Below are 13,724 nucleotides of genomic sequence, written 5' to 3'. Positions count from 1 at the left end.
ATTCTCTAATGAGGCAAATCAGTATGGGATTTTCCCTCTAAGAGCAGAAATTTGTCTGTTTTGTCCACTGCTGAATCCTCAGTAGCTAGAATAATGGCTGGCACATAGTAGGTATTCGATAAATATTGGTTGAATTAATGGAAAACAGAAAAAATAGAGTGCTGATGCTAGTGATATGAAAGATTGGAATCATAAGCTTAATACAACTGAGACAATGGAAATCATTAGGCATGCCAAACTCAGGGGCTCCTTAGCCTCAACCAGATGTTCATTGGACTGTGGGTTCAAATTAGGAAAAAGTGAAGCAAAATTAATGAACATGTACATAATGCTGAAATATATCATTGAAAATTGCATCTAAAACGTTGGGAAACTAAGGGTTTTTTTAACCATGTCTTAGATCTACTGAACCATAATCTCCATAAAACATATACTCATTTGTTCATTCAGTCATATAGCAAATATTTATTGATCACCTACTATTTGCCAGGCACCATGTTGGTAAATAAGACAAACATGGTCTTTGCCATCATGGAGTCTACAACCTGTGGGAGAAAAAGACATGAGACAAGAAATAAATTCAAATTACATATGGTGGTAAAGGCTATGAAGAGTATAGTGACTGAGAATAAGGGAGGGAGGTCGTGAGGGAGGTGGATCTCCATGAGTAACGAGTGTAACCCTCTCTGAGGAGGTGGCATTTCACCTGTGATCTGTAGGATGAGAAATCGTGCTTGCAAAGAGTTGGGAGGGGATTTGCAGAAGAGTATTTCAGGTAGGGCAGCATGTGCTCAGGCCATTGAGGGAAGGGTGGCTTGTTCCAGAAACTGAAAGAATGGCTGTGTGGCTAAAGGTGTACAAGGGAAGAGAGATACAAGATGAAATCTGAGAGGCAGGCAGTGTGGTAGATCACACAATACTTTGATATTTAGATTTAAAAGACAAGTTCAGGAACAAATTTATGTTTTAAAGTAGAGAATTGTCTGCCTTCCCTCCAATCACTTGTATTTACTCACAGTTTCTGCTTCCTCATATTTTGCTTTACCCCATCCCTCCTCCCACTACCCACCCTACTCTTCAGTCTTGACTTTTCCCAAGGCATCTTTTCAGCTTCAACTCCATTTATAAACTGCTTTATTCTCTGTATTTCCCAATTAAAATTCTTGTAATTTTGTACCAACCTATCTCATAGGTCACTGGCCCGCCTATGGGATTAGCTTGGCTTGCACATCTCATGTCCAATCAACTGTGTCTGGAGTAAGGGGAAGGGGACCTTGTGTTATACATGTGACTGTCACTTCAGCCAAGGCTGTGAGCAGAGAAGAGTATAAATGGATGGCACATGCACAGTGTCCCGTATCTTCACATTTCCCTGTATCCTTGCAATGACTTCTATAGGAAGGAATACGTATGTCTGCTCCTCTCCCCATGAAAGAGTGAGTCCCTATGCTTAGAGAGAAATGAAACATGGGATTCTCTTTTATTATTTATTTATTTATTAAAAAAAATTTTTTTTTTTTTTTGCCGTACGCGGGCCTCTCACTGTTGTGGCCTCTCCCGTTGCGGAGCACAGGCTCCGGATGCGCAGGCTCAGCAGCCATGGCTCACGGGCCCAGCCGCTCCGCGGCATGTGGGATCTTCCTGAACCGGGGCACGAACCCGTGTCCCCTGCATTAGCAGGCGGACTCTCAACCACTGCGCCACCAGGGAAGCCCAAAACATGGGATTCTTGATGCAATTCTGAGGAAGGGGATGGCCCCTCTCTTCATCTCCCTCATGAAATCCCACTAAATAAGAGCTTGACATTCACTCCTATTCAACCCAGTGCTCCTGTTTATAATAAGTATTTTCTGTCCCAAAAAATAAAATTCATAAATATTGTAACCTATCTACTCACAAAATTTCAAGAAAAATAAACTATAATATCAAAGGAGAGAAAAGAACCTATTTTATAATAATATGTATTTCATTGTGTACATACACTTAAAAATGTAATGAAGTAGTCAGATCTTGTGCATAGCGTGAGTGCAACAGCTACAAATGCAGGCCCCAACGGGTGTGTTACGTGTGCAAATTCAAATACAACCTAAAGTGCTTGCTATCTGTGTCCTGACTTTCCAAAACGGTGAACAGCTTTCCAAAACGGTAAAGTTCTAACCAAAACAAAATATAATTATTCCTTGATTTACACCATAATTTCATTCCAGGAAAATTCAATGTGCAAAAAATACTTGCAAAACAGCCTTAGATTCTGGGCTCAGAGAATTACAAATGGGCTCTCACCTACATAAATATCTAACAGGACATTTGAATTTTGGGGAGGAAATGGATCAATACTTCATTTTCCAGGACAGTCACGCATGTTGCATGCCGTTTGTATTTGTTTTTGTTTTTTTTAACATCTTTATTGGAGTATAATTGCTTTACAATGGTTAGTTTCTGCTTTATAACAAAGTGAATCAGTTATACATATACATATGTTCCCATATCTCTTCCCTCTTGCGACTCCCTCCCTCCCACCCTCCCTATCCCACCCCTCCAGGCGGTCACAAAGCACCGAGCTGATCTCCCTGTGCTCTGTGGCTGCTTCCCACTAGCTATCTACCTTACGTTTGGTAGTGTATATATGTCCATGCCACTCTCTCACTTTGTCACAGCTTACCCTTCCCCCTCCGTTTGGCTTCCCCGGTCTCCAATCTACAAATTCCAGTAGGGGTTCCATTAATTTGGATGATCAAAAAATGCCCCCGGAAAATTCCCAAAGTAACCCCTAGAGGGCAGTATCTCCCCTTTGAGAATCCAGCCGTTAACAGAGTCCTCTCTCCCAGGATCGTCTATTCTTTTGAGACAAATGGAGCTGCATCATAAACAAGATAACTTACCCAAATTCAACTATACGTGCTCAGAGAGAGAGAAAGAGACAAGGGGGTTTTTTGCTTTTTTATTCAACTTACTGATATTTTCTTACTTTTTAAATAAAATTAATTTTACCTTTTTTTTTTTCCTTTGTCTACCTGACCCTTCGAGCAGGATTCTTTTTTAATTGAAGTATAATTCATTACAATATTGTGTTAGTTTCATGTGTACAGCATAGTGATTCAGTATTTTTGCAGATTAAATTCTGTTATAGGTTGTTACAAGATAATGGGTATAATTCCATGTGCTATACAGTAAATCCTTGTTGCTTATCTATTTTAAATATGGTAGTTTGTATCTGTTAATCCTATACCCCTAATTTGTTCCTCCCCCCTTCCCTCTCCCCTTGGGTAATCACAAGTTTGTTTTCTATGTCTGTGAGTCTGTTTCTGTTTAGTACGTACATCCATTTGTATTAATTTTTAGATTCCACATGTAAGTGATATCATATAATATTTGTTTTCCTCTGTCTGACTTATTTCGCTAAGCATGATATTCTCTAGGTCCACCCATGTTGCTGCAAATGGCAGTATTTCGTTCTTTTTCATGGCTGAGTAATAATCCATTGATATATATCATATCTTCCTAATCCCATCATTTGTTGATAGGCACTTGGGAGATTTTCAAATATTCACATAAATGGAATCATTCAGTATGTACACCTTCGTATCTGGCTTCTTTTGCTTAACATAATGTTTTTTGAGATTAATTCATGTTGCTTGTTTCAGTGTATTGTTATTGTTGTTTACTGTTATCATACCATATGGATGTAACTCAATTTATCTATTCATGTGTTGTTTCCAGTTATGAGATATTATAAATAAAAACAATCCATTTGGGTTATTTCCAGTTATGGGATATTATAAATATAACCACTACAAACATTAGGGAAGTCTTTGTATATACATATTTCTATTCTTGTCAGTAACTCTGAAACTATTCTTCCAAAGTGGTTGTCCATGTTACATTCTCATCAGCAATATATTAGCATTCCAGTTGCTCCATATCCTCACCGACACTCTCTATGGTCAGTCTTTTTTATATTAATCATTCTGGTGGTATGTAATGGCATCCCATTGTGAATTTAATTTTCATTTCCCTGATGCCTACTGATTTTGAATATCTTTTCATGGGCTTATTGGCCATTTGTGTATCTTCTTTTATAAAATGTCTGCTTAAATATTGGCCACTCCATTATTAGATTGCCTTTTTCTTACAGATTTGTAGGCATTCTTTAATATTCTGGAAATGAGTCCTTTGTCAGATAAATGTTTTGCAAATATGAACAATAGCAGTCCAAATAAACCAGGAGAATCCCTCCTTGAGCCAGTGGCTGCATGAGTGGGAGAATGGAATTGTCTCAATCCCTACACAAAGAAGGTACCTGTCAATGAAGACATCACACTTCATTGTGTGATTCCACTGCACAGAGATATTTATCTTTCATAAAAATGGCCCCTAAACATAAACTATTACTTCCTTTGCTGTTATCACCAGAGAAACACAATGTGCTCCATTGATGGAGGAAAGCTGTCTATGTCAGTCTCCAGAAAGGCAACTTCCTGAACCATTTTCAAGAGTAATTTGGACCATATGTGATAGTCGCCTGGCTCTCAGACTTAAATGTAGCACTGGCACAATAAAAAATTCTACTCAACACTCTGCCATCAAGAACCCAGGTGGGGAAGGGGGTGGGAGTCACAAAAACCCACCCTGAACCTCCAACGGTATCGATCATTGTAACTTTGTTCTTTTCCTTTCTTGTAAGCCCAAAGGGATCCAGCTGATCAGCAGGATGAGAAACTCCTCTAACCTCTATTCTAATTGAAGAAACTCTGAAGCATGTGAAAATACATATATGTATGAATATTACATATTTTATATATGAACACTATATATACACAAACATATATTGTAACTGTTTAAAATATACATATAACTTTTTTTTTTTTTTTTGCGGTGTGTGGGCCTCTCACTGTTGTGGCCTCTCCCGTTGCGGAGCACAGGCTCCGGACACGCAGGCTCAGCGGCCATGGCTCACGCGCCCAGCCGCTCCGCGGCATGTGGGATCTTCCCAGACCGGGACACGAACCCATGTCCCCTGCATCAGCAGGCAGACTCTCAACCACTGCACCACCAGGGAAGCCCTCAACATTTTTAAAGTTATATAAAAATGTATATACCCATTCTGACAAAATGTGTAACAAAAGCTAACAGGGATTATGAAAAAGTGGTGAATATTTTGAAGCTCATCTATGTTTAATTTTCCCATAATGTGTTCTAAGCATATTACTCAAGTTATAAAAATTGGAAAATTTTAAAAATTTTCAGGAGGCATTTTAGCACTAAAAATCTTGTTTTGGAAGACTAAGCACATATGGAAAATGTTCATGATACACTGGCAACTAAAAAAAAAAACTAAGCCAAAAAAATGTACAGCTTGATTCCATTTTATTTGTAAATCACATTTTATGTATTTTTTTATTTGTGGGTATTTATGTATAGCAAAAATACTGACGACTTTTGCCTTCTTATTTGTGCTTCTCTGTTTTCTAAGTTTTCTCCATTGAACATGTATTACTTTTACAATTAGAAGGAGAATGTTATTTTAAAAGTACAAAAAGGGCTTCCCTGGTGGCGTAGTGGTTGAGAGTCCACCTGCCGATGCAGGGGACACGGGTTCTTGCCCCGGTCTGGGAGGATCCCACATGCCGCGGAGCGGCTGGGACCGTGAGCCATGGCCGCTGAGCCTGCGCGTCCGGAGCCTGTGCTCTGCAATGGGAGAGGTCACAGCAGTGAGAGGCCCGCGTACCGCAAAAAAAAAAAAAAAAAAAAAAAAAAAAAAAAGTACAAAAAGGATGAGCATGGAAGACAAAATCAAGTCCAGAGGACGAGGATGGAGTGCCAGCTCCACCATTTACTGGGTGTACAACCTGGGCAACTTGCTTAACTAAGAGCTTCAGTTGCCTTATAGAAAAAGAGGGGATAATAATATCCTACGACTGTGAGAATTAAGTGAGATGATGTATGTAAAGCTGTTGGTACTTACTAAAGGCTAACTGATCTATTATTATCATTAGCTCAGCCATTCAGTGATTCTCTGGGGAATGTCTATGCTCTGAGTAGTACTTCTAAGCACCTATACAGAGCAAAAATTCCTCTCTAGCGTCCCCCATCCACTTGGCTCACCTTGCACATCTCCAGTGCCATGGAGCTCCCTTCTTCTCAAAGCTTCCCCTTCACTCTGGCCCGTCCTACCAATGGGTGGCTCTTGCTCTACTTCAGAACTAGTCTTTTTTCTTTAACATCTTTATTGGAGTATAATTGCTTTACAATGGTGTGTTAGTTTCTGCTTTATAACAAAGTGAATCAGCTATACATATATATATATATATATATATATATATATATCCCCATATCTCTTCCCTCTTGCATCTCCCTCCCTCCCACCCTCCCTATCCCACCCCTCTAGGTGGTCACAAAGCACCGAGCTGATCTCCCTGTGCTATACGGCTGCTTCCCACTAGCTATCTATTTTACATTTGGTAGTGTATATATGTCCATGACACTCTCTCACTTCGTCCCAGCTTACCCTTCCCCCTCCCCGTGTCCTCAAGTCCATTCTCTACGTCTGCATCTTTATTCCTGTCCTGCCCCTAAGTTCTTCAGAGCCTTTTTTTTTTTTTAGATTCCATATATATATGTGTTAGCATACGGTATTTGTTTTTCTCTTTCTGATTTACTTCACTTTGTATGACAGATTCTAGGCCCATCCACCTCACTAGAAATAACTCAATTTCGTTTCTTTTTATGGCTGAGTAATATTCCATTGTATATATGTGCCACATCTTCTTTATCCATTCATCTGTCGATGGACACTTAGGTTGCTTCCATGTCCTGGCTATTGTAAATAGAGCTGTAATGAACATTGTGGTACATGACTCTTTTTGAATTGTGGTTTTCTCAGGGTATATGCCCAGTAGTGGGATTGCTGGATCGTAGGGTTGTTCTATTTTTAGTTTTTTAAGGAACCTCCATACTGTTCTCCATAGTGGCTGTATCAATTTACATTCCCACCAACAGTGCAAGAGGGTTCACTTTTCACCACACCCTCTCCAGCATTTATCGTTTGTAGATTTTTTGATGATGGCCATTCTGACTGGTGTGAGATGATATCTCATTGTAGTTTTTTTTTTTTTTTTTTTTTTTTTTTTTTGCGGTACACGGGCTTCTCACTGTTGTGGCCTCTCCCGTTGTGGAGCACAGGCTCTGGACGCGCAGGCTCAGCGGCCATGGCTCACAGGCCCAGCTGCTCTGCAGCATGTGGGATCTTCCCGGACCAGGGCACGAACCCATGTCCCCTGCATCAGCAGGCGGAATCTCAACCACTGCGCCACCAGGGAAGCCCCTCATTGTAGTTTTGATTTGCATTTCTCTAATGATTAATGATGTTGAGCATCCTTTCATGTGTTTGTTGGCAATCTGTATATCTTCTTTGGAGAAATGTCTATTTAGGTCTTCCGGCCATTTTTGGATTGGGTTATTTGTTTTTTTGATATTGAGCTGCATGAGCTGCTTGTAAATTTTGGAGATTAATCCTTTGTCAGTTGCTTCATTTGCAAATATTTTCTACCATTCTGAGGGTTGTCTTTTCATCTTGTTTATGTTTTCCTTTGCTGTGCAAAAGCTTTGAAGTTTCATTAGGTCCCATTTGTTTATTTTTGTTTTTATTTCCATTTCTCTAGGAGGTGGGTCAAAGAGGATCTTGCTGTGATTTATGTCATAGAGTGTTCTGCCTATGTTTTCCTCTAAGAGTTTTATAGTGCCTGGCCTTACATTTAGGTCTTTAATCCATTTTGAGTTTATTTTTGTATATGGTATTAGGAAGTGTTCTAATTTCATTCTTTTATACATGGCTGTCCAGTTTTCTCAGCACCACTTATTGAAGAGGCTGTCTTTTCTCCATTGTATATTCTTGCCTCCTTTATCAAAGATAAGGTGACCATATGTGCGTGGGTTTATCTCTGGGCTTTCTATCCTGTTCCATTGATCTATATTTCTGTTTTTGTGCCAGTACCATACTGTCTTGATTACTATAGCTTTGTAGTATAGGTTGAAGTCAGGAGAGCCTGATTCCTCCAGCTCCGTTTTTCTTTCTCAAGATTGCTTTGGCTATTCAGGGTCTTTTGTGTCAGAACTGGTCTTGACTTGAGGTCCAAAGCTTTAAGTCCAAGTCCTAGCTCTGTGCCTTGGGAGCTCTGTGGCCTTAGACAAGTTACTTTCCCTCTCTGGGCTTGGGAGCCTCATCTGTAAATTATCTTGAGGAGTCTTCCACCCTAGAACTGCCTTGTTTCCCTTGGCTTCTTAGGTGTATTCTTAGGATTTAGAAGGTTGGCCATAGGCTTAGATGAGGGTCTCTTAGGATACTGGGTGGGAAATAGCCCTGCAAATGTGTAAGCTTCAGAAAACTATCTCATCTGTTTTGTCTTGTTTCAACCTTCAGAAGGACAATGGCTGCCTCTGACGTGACTGAGAGAAACTCGGCATCACTTCTGTAGAATTCCCACCAAAAATGCCAAAGCTAGAGCCAATCATGAGGAAACATCAGACAAACTCAAACTGAGGGACATTTCACAAAGCAACTGGCCTGGACACCTCAAAACCATCAATGTCATGAAAGACTAAAGAACTATTCCAGATTAAAAGAGATCAAAGAAACATGACAACTGTATGGAATATGTGATCCAGGGATTTTCTGCAGCTAATCTAAAGATTAGACAATAGAAATTTGTCAATGTTAATGTTCTGATTTTTATAATTGTACTGTGGTTATACAAGAAAATGCCTTTGGTTTTTAGGGAAAATCCACTGAACTATTTAGGTATAAAAGGGTATCATATCTGCCATATATATATATGAAACTATATTCATGTATAATTACATATGTATGTGTGCATATGTATATATATGTATTCATATATATATGAAACTATATTCACATATAATTATATATGTATGTGTGTATATGTATATATATATATATATATGGAGGAGGAAATGAAAAGGTTATAGTGGTAAAATATTCATATTTGGAAAAACTGGGTGAAAGGTCTACAGGAATTCTTTGCACTATTGCAGATTTTCCGTAGGTCTGAAATTCCATGGAGAAGGCCAGTGGCGTGCCTCTTGCGCCACAGAAGTGATAGCGATTGCAGCAGCTTTCACTTGCTGAGCACTTATAAAGATGCTCCCATCTGACCCCACAGCTACCCTGCAAAGAGTTTTCATTACGCCCATTTCGAAGAGCAGGATCCTGGCATCAGACAGGGGAAGTGACTCGCCCCAATCACACGGCCTGTGGCCTATACATGTCGGAGTATGAACTTGAGTCTGTCTGACTCCTCCCTCCTAGAAATCATTACCAGCTCCACCGCATGAAGGTCACAAATTCCCTTGCACTACATCTGGGAGTATACAAAGAAAACACAGCTTCTTTATTCTTTGTAAAACAACTGAGGGGGAAGGGGTCTGAGTACAGAACTAAATTTAGTTCAATCCAGCTTAATTCAACAACTTAACTAGTCTCTTGAGGTTTCCTGAGTTCTGAGGGACTTAATCTATTCGGTAAAATTGCTCAGGGTTTTGGATTCCTCCTCTCCTCTCCCAGCTCCTCCCAATTACAGTGGCTGGGGAATGAGGAGGTGAGAAGGTCCAGTGCTGGCTGGCATCTGCTGGAGTCTGGGTAGTTTGAGTCTGTCACTGAGAACACCCACTGTTTCCAGCTAAGGTCACGTCGCTGGTGAACTGGTCTGGCATCCCTCAGACTCACTGAGGCCTAGTGGGACAGGAGACTGACACGTCACGTCACGTCAGCTCTCTGTGATTCTGTGGCCTTGTCTGGGGCTCTTATCCTCTTTCTAGGCTCTAAACATCAAGCCCACCTCGCCAGCACATTGGGTCCTAAAACAGGCCCACTGGCAATCAGTTCAATGTCTAGGCCACCCAGAAACTAAGGAAGGTACAAAGGCAGGACTGATATTCTGGTGGTATGCTTTGTTATTAAATAATGCAGTGCTTCCCTCCTGGTTGGTAAAAGGTGCTGCCCCAAGCCCTTGGGTGTCTCTTCCTCTACTCCAGCTGCTTCTGTCTGACCTAGGGATCCCCAGATCCCTCTCATATCAGAAACTAAAGAGTTAACACCTCGCCCAGCAGGCAGCCTCCAAGACTGTGCTCCAGACTCAGGCTCAGCATCCCTTCTGAGGTTAAGTACTTTGAAATTCACCACTCCTCTCTTAGCCTGGCCGTGCAAGGTCCATTCTCCTATTCCAAGGCTACGCTGACCTTCTCCAAAAACTCTCAAAGGGCAGTGGACAAGAGCCCTTCTGCCCTTGGCCTTCCCCTCAACTTATGCAACGTGCCTGCCCCTTTCCGGGCTCAGTCCCAGAGAGAAGGTGGGCCAACACCGAGGGTCTTCTCCAACTCCCTTTCTCCCAAGCTCAAGTTTACTATAGAGGCTAAAACAGCTGGATAATTTCTTTCCCAGCCTCCCTTACATCAGGGGTAGCCATGTGACACAGTTCTGGCCCATGAGAAGTAAGCAGAAGTCTGCTGAGGGGGATTCCAGGGAAAGTTTTTTGCTTTCCTGGTGCAAGTGAGAAACTAGCCCATGCCAACCCTCCCCCACTTCCTGCTTTAAACAAGGATGTTACGCCTGAAGTTTTGGTAGCCATTTGTTACCCAAGAGGATCCCAGATGTTTGCCCTGACATGGTTGCTGCCTACCTCCAGATTTCTTTTGATATAAGAAACATAAGCCCCTACAAGTTGAGTTTCCTATTTTTTTCAGCCAAACACAATCTTGATACAGGGTAATTAGAATGCATGTCTGTCTACCTACTTCCCGGACTCTGCTCATGTTTTCTCCCTGCCTTGCTGTTCCCCGTTCCTTGGTCCTGGGAGAAACAGACTTTTCCTCTGTCACCCCTCCCTGCATATGTGAAAACTTCACTTTCATAAAATCCTCATGGTCTTTTCTACCTCGACAGACTCTTGAAATACTAACATAGAGGATAAATGAACATAGAAAAATCCTTTCACTCTCAACAGGCCCTGCCTTTCAAGCCGAATGTACCATCTCATTCTGAACACCGGAGGCTTATTATTAACTCTATTATTACTAATTATTACCATTATTAACTTATCATTACTATTAACTCTTATTAACTCTTTCTTTTTGCATTCCTTCTATAAACCCCCAATCTCCTGATATTATCACTATCCCCATTTTACGGATGAGGAGACTGGGAAGGCTTATGGAAGTTGAGTAATTTTTCCAGAGTGGTCACAAGGTCACTGACCACAAGTTAGACTACAAGCTACCAATTAGCTCTGTAGTCATTTGTTGGATAGACTCTGGTCGTAGAGCAGCCCTCAGGTCATACGTTAGGCCACAAAACAAGAGCTATGACCACAGGTCAAGGGTTAGACTAGAGGTAACAGGCTAGACCACTAGTCATAGATAACACAATCAGTTATAATTTAGACCACAGATCTTAGTCGAGGTTAACCCACACATCATAATTTAAACCACTGGTTACAAATCAGAGATGAATTTCTCATCCAGGTTAACCCACACCCCAAGTACACCCTACTTTTCATAAAAACAGCATTCGATTATAGTTTGTCTTATTATAATCCCAGTATATGGGTTAAGGAAACCAAGGCACGGAAAGATTAACAGATTTGCCCAGGGTCACACAGCCATTAAAGAAGCAGAGCCAGACTTCAAATCCAAGCCATCTGGCTCCAGAGTCCAGGCTTGTAACCATTATTCAAACTGCACTGCACACATAGGGACCTGTTTAACGTTAGGATTTAGTGAAGAAATTTCCAACCATGGGCCATGAAAAAGGTGAGGCTTTGGGTCAATATCCCCTCTAAGGGTCTTTGGTCACAGCATGGTGTGGGGCAGCTCCTTCATTTATTCATTCAGCAAACATGGGGCACTGGGAGTATCACAGTGAACAAGGTGGCCATGGTCCATGCCCTCAAGGAGCTTCCACCTGACAGGGAAGGGGGTTAAAACCCAAGCAAATAAATACAATAAGTAGAGTTGCGGTAAGTGCCCAGGGTGCTATGATGCAATTAGAGCAGGTGTGGGAAGTGAGGAGAGAGGAGGACCGCTTAGGCCTGTCACAGTGATATTTCTAGATATATGACCCAGCAACTCGGAAGAACTGGGACTGAGTGGGAGGTGGAGGGAAAAAGCTTCCCTGCCTCGCCCTGGATTAAAAGAGATCCCAAGGAATCCTCACATGATACCTTGGGCCTACCCAGAAGTGTTATTCAGCCCATCCTCATCCTGCCAAGGTAGAGAATCTTACAATGATACAGAGCTGGCATCAGAATCTCTATGAGGCAAAGAATCCATGCTCCAAAGGGGGCACATAGTGCAATGGTTAACGGTGTGGTGGGAACCCAGCTCAGACCCCCTGCATCCAAATCCCAGCTCTGCCATTTCCCAGCTGAGTGGCCTTGGCCTCAGATTCATTTTCTGTACAACTCTCTTTCAGAGGGCAGTTATAGGGGATTTAATCACTTTAGCACAGTGCCAGGCACATAGTACATACTCAATAAATGGAAAGCAAGCTTATCAGAATGACAGCTTAGAGAGTTGGAGCACCCAGGGCTCATTCTAAGCCAGCCCCTCTCATGTTTCAGATAAAGAAGGGAAGGGATTTGCCCAACTTCTTCTAACCAGTAAGTGATGGGTCTGGAACCAGAACCCAAGACCTTGACTCCCAGGTGAGGGCAGTTCCTATAACAACTACTCTTAACACACCATCGCATTTCAACCTTCCAACAACACTGAGATACAGAAGTTATGATTTTCTCCTCCCTGATCTGTTGTCCCCTCCTCATATCTTGGACTTCACCTCTATCCACTTCTCTCCACGTGCTCCCCCCTCCGGCCTCCTCACTGCTCCTCAGGCACATCTATCACCTCCTGCCCCCTGGTCCTTGCTGCTTCTACTTCCTCTGCCTGCAATGATCTCTTTCGTATTCTCACTGTAATCAGATCTCTGCTCAAACTCACCTCACGTAAAATAAGAGATCTGAAATTTACTTCAAAATAATTCACCGAGGAAGAGGGAGCAGGTGAATAACAAAACAGCATTGGTTAAAGTTAATAATTGTTGAAGTTAGGTGATGGATACATGGGTGATGGATACACGGGGGGTTTTATACTATTTTTTGATTTATGTTTGAAATTTTCTAAAATAAGAAGGGTTCTTTTAAAAACTCATCATTACATTATTCTCCATTTTTGCATGTTTACTTTTTCCATAATAAAAAGTTTTTTTAACTTGCCTTGTTTGTTATATTATTCTCTCTACTTTCATGTACATTTGAAATGTTCCAAAATAAAAGCTTTTAAAAAAAAATTATCACAGGGCTTCCCTGGTGGCACAGTGGTTGGGAGTCCGCCTGCTGATGCAGGGGACATGGGTTCGTGCCCTGGTCCGGGAAGATCCCACGTGCCGCGGAGCGGCTGGGCCCGTGAGCCATGGCCGCTGAGCCTGCGCGTCCGGAGCCTGTGCTCTGCAATGGGAGAGGCCACAACAGTGAGAGGCCCGCGTACCGCAAAAAAAAAAAAAAAAAAAAAAGTATCAGAGGTCGTTTTCAACCGTCCCCATCAGCTCTTCCGTCACTCCCCACATGCAGCTGACACACTAACCTCTTGTCTCGCTTTTATTCTTCGTAGTACCAATACTTATGTCTAACATATTATATGTTTACTTGGTTATT

The sequence above is a fragment of the Mesoplodon mirus genome, assembly GCF_964341445.2.
Source record: "Mesoplodon mirus genome assembly, chromosome: 15".
Lineage (NCBI taxonomy): Eukaryota > Metazoa > Chordata > Mammalia > Artiodactyla > Ziphiidae > Mesoplodon > Mesoplodon mirus.
The sequence above is the reverse complement of the archived record's forward strand: the minus strand, read 5'-3'. Positions refer to the sequence as shown.